Source organism: Urocitellus parryii, chromosome 8 (genome assembly GCF_045843805.1).
Source record: "Urocitellus parryii isolate mUroPar1 chromosome 8, mUroPar1.hap1, whole genome shotgun sequence".
In the NCBI taxonomy this organism is placed as follows: domain Eukaryota; kingdom Metazoa; phylum Chordata; class Mammalia; order Rodentia; family Sciuridae; genus Urocitellus; species Urocitellus parryii.
The window spans coordinates 119,926,374-119,930,021 of record NC_135538.1 but is presented as its reverse complement, the minus strand read 5'-3'; the positions used below and the strand labels follow the sequence as shown (position 1 = coordinate 119,930,021).

Here is a 3,648-nt window from a genome sequence, read left to right as displayed (position 1 = left end):
ATAAAAGTTTAATTCTGCTGAACTAATGCTCAAACAGATTCATATTTTTAAATGTATGAAAATACCGAATCTTTAAAATTTTGATAATTTCTTTTATGAATGTAAAATATTTAAATACCCACAAGAGATACTTTGTATCACAAAAAAAATTCACATGATATACTCATGACACTCAAGAATTAAAATCAAGAAAGTGGTAGTCACCCTAATATAGAATTTATTTCTTTTTGTCACCTCTATTCCTTATATATAATCGTTATTTCACATCATTTGCATACAAATATTTATCACAATCTGATAGGTAGAAAAGAAATTTTTTTTTCCTTCTAGAGCTCAAGTAAATTTACTCAGTGTTCTTAGTAAGTTTCCTTTTAACATTATCTGAACCATCATTCATAGGTTTGGAGACTAATGAACTAGTGAAATTAGAAGATAATTTTGTTCCACATTTCTTTTCATACAATGAAAACTGTTGCTGCCAAAGAGCAGCCAACTCAATATATCCTTAAAAGGACTAAGAGTCATAGAAGAAGTCTGTGTAACCATGATGGTTATCTTTTGGGCCACAAGAAAGATGCTATAAAGGAACATAAGATTATGATTTGATATGGTCAGATGCTTGGTGTGCTGAAATGTGAAAGGACCCCAGCAAGGTTACCCTGGAAAGATAGGTCATCTTACGCCATTCATCATCTCTGGTTTCCAAACTCCTTTTACCAACTGTTCAAAATTCATGATAATGATACCACCTGCACCTTGGGCCCATCCAATAGCTATCATGACTGGCCAGCCATTTTTGTGATAGCTATTAGCATATGTGACTCCACCTTCTATTTTCCAAGTTCTGGTCACTTCCTTCATCTCCACAGCCAGAAGTTGAGTGGGTTAAGAATAAATAGCCCTAGGAAATTAGGTCCCATGGGGGAAAAAAAAAAAAAAATATATATATATATATATATATATATATATATATATATATATATATATATATATATTATACCAGATTGAAGATGCCAGTAAAATATTAATGTGGTTTGCAAGAAACCTCAGTGGAGGCTCTGCAAGCAGTACACATGTTAAAATTCCTCCACCAAAGCAGTGGAGCATAGCAGTAGACCAGCTTGAAACAGGATTCTTCCATGCCCCTTCCACTCCTACCAGCTGATGCTTCAGTGCCATCACAGACACCAGATGTGGGTGATGTCAAAAAAGGGGAACATGGACGTGCAGGAGAAGGCCAGTGCCAGCTCCTCCCATGGAGAGTCCATGGCTGCAACCTACCCCTGAAGCCAAACAGACTGGGCCTTGCCAGCTGGCCTCTAGTTTTATTTTCTTTTCCTTAACACATAGTTGTATAGATTTATAGGACACAGTGTGATGGTTTGATATAAGTATTCATTTTATAACGGTGAAATCAGAGCAATTAGCATATCTCTCAGGTCAAACATTTATCATTTCCTGTGACCAGATCATTTAAAATCCTCTTTTAGCTATTTTGCAACATACATTACATTATTATTCACTGTGGTCATCTTGATGTGCTATAAATGGCACAGATGTAATTCCTCCTATCTAATTGAAACTTTATACCCCTTGACCAGTGTCTCCCCTCTTCTCTCTACTCTCAACCTGTGCTAACCAGCACCCCTCCTGCCTGCCTCCATCTCCACATATAAGTGAGATCATTCTGTTTTATTCTCTCATTGTCTCCTCTAGTTATATCTATATTGTCAAAAATGACATAATTTCCTGTTTTACAGGGGCTTTTTTATGTAAATATACTAGGGATAGATCTCAAGCTCTTGAGTCTGCTGTGCAATCCCTCTATCCCTTGGGGAACTTCATCCTCAGCCCTAATTACCTTTTTTGTTATTGTTCTTAAAACTGATTAGTATTCTTTGTCTGTATTTGCCACAGTTGTGTGTTCTTTTGTTTTGTTTTACTTTGGAGGTGAGTCTGCTCTGTTTTCCAGGCTGGACTAAAACTCCTTGGCTCAAAGGAATGCTCCTGCCTCAGCCTCCAGGTAGCAGGCATGCACCATAGGGCTTGGCTCCTTCTCCATTTTTTGTTTTCTATAATTTTTATTGGTGCACGATAGTTGTACATAATTGTGGAATTTGTTATGTATTCAAATGTATACACAATATAACATAATAATTTTCTAATGTCATTCCCCAGGGTTTCCCCTTTCCATCTCCTCCTCCCTCCCCTGGTTCCTTTCCTCTACTCTAGTTATCTTCCTTTGATTCTCATGAGACCCTCTCCTCCTTTCTTTGTTTTTTTTTTTTTCTCTCTATCTTCCACAAAGAGAGAAAACATGTAATCCTTGACTTTCTGACTCTGGCTTATTTCACTTAACATAATGTTGTCAAATTCAATCCATTTTCCTGAAAATGGAAAATTTTCATTCTTCCTTATGGCTATGTCAAATTCCATCCTTTATACATTCCATATTCTCTTTTTTCATCCATTGATGGAAATTTAGGCTGGTACTATAGTTTGACTATTTTGAATCATGCTGCTATAAACATGAGTGTGCGTGTATCACTGTTGTATGATGATTTTAATTTTTTAGACTTAATACTGAGGAGTGGTACAACTGGGTGGTGGTTCCATTCCTAGTCTCTTGAGGAACCTCTCTACTAATTTCCATAGTAGCTGTACTAATTTACAATCCTACCAACAGTGCTGTACTTTCTCCACATCTTCTCCAGCATTTATTATTGTTTGTATTCATGATGGCTGCCATTCAAACTGGAGTGGGATGAAATCTCAGTGTAGTTTTGATTTACTTTTCCCTAATTGCTAATGATATTTTCATGTATTTGTTGACCATTTGTGTTTCTTTTGAGAAGTGTCTTGTTTAGGTGATTTGCCCATTTATTATTTGGATTATTTTTTATGGTGTTGAGTTTTTTGAGTTCTTTATATATTCTGGATATCAATCCTCTGTCAGAAGAGTAGGCGTCATTTTCTGTGCTTTCAAGTTCCTATTGAGAAAGTCATTGCCTGTACCTGTATGTTAGGTGTTGAACCTCCTTTTTCTTCTAGGACTTGCATAATTTATGGCCTAGTTCCTAGGACTTTGATCATTTTGAGTTGACTTGTGCAAGGTGAGAAATAAAAATCACACCTTATTCTTCCACATATGCATAGCCTGTTTTCCAATACAATTGTTTAAAAGTCATTCTTTTCTCCACTGCATGTTTTTGCACCTTTATCAAGGATCAGATGACTGTATCTGTTTGGTGTGTGAGTGTGTGTGTGTGTGTGTGTGTGTGTGTGTGTGTGTGTGTGTTTATACCAAGTACCCAAGTACCATTCATTTTTTGTTACTATTGCTGTGTAGTATAATTTGAAGTCAGGTGCTGTGATTTTTTAGGCTTAGAACTGCTTTGGCTTTTCTGGGTCTTTCATTCTTCCAACTGCACAATAAAACTGTTTTCTCTAGTTCTTTGAAAAAAATGCCATTGATATTTTGATGGGGATTGTATCGAATCTGTATATTGCTTTTGGTTTTATGTTCATTTAGCAATATTCATTCTGTGTACCTTTGAACATGGGACATCTCTCCTATTCTTGTGTCTTCAATTTCTTTCTTCACTGTTCTATAGTGTACATAGTGGAGGTCTTTTACCTCCTTGGTTT

The 3,648-nt window shown here is 36.1% G+C and overlaps 1 pseudogene; it reads right to left on the bottom strand.

Annotated features, from left to right (window-relative positions):
- Window positions 1-343: 343 nt before the first annotated feature.
- Window positions 344-1,268, bottom strand: LOC144256729 (trimeric intracellular cation channel type B-like; annotated as a pseudogene).
- Window positions 1,269-3,648: the final 2,380 nt, after the last annotated feature.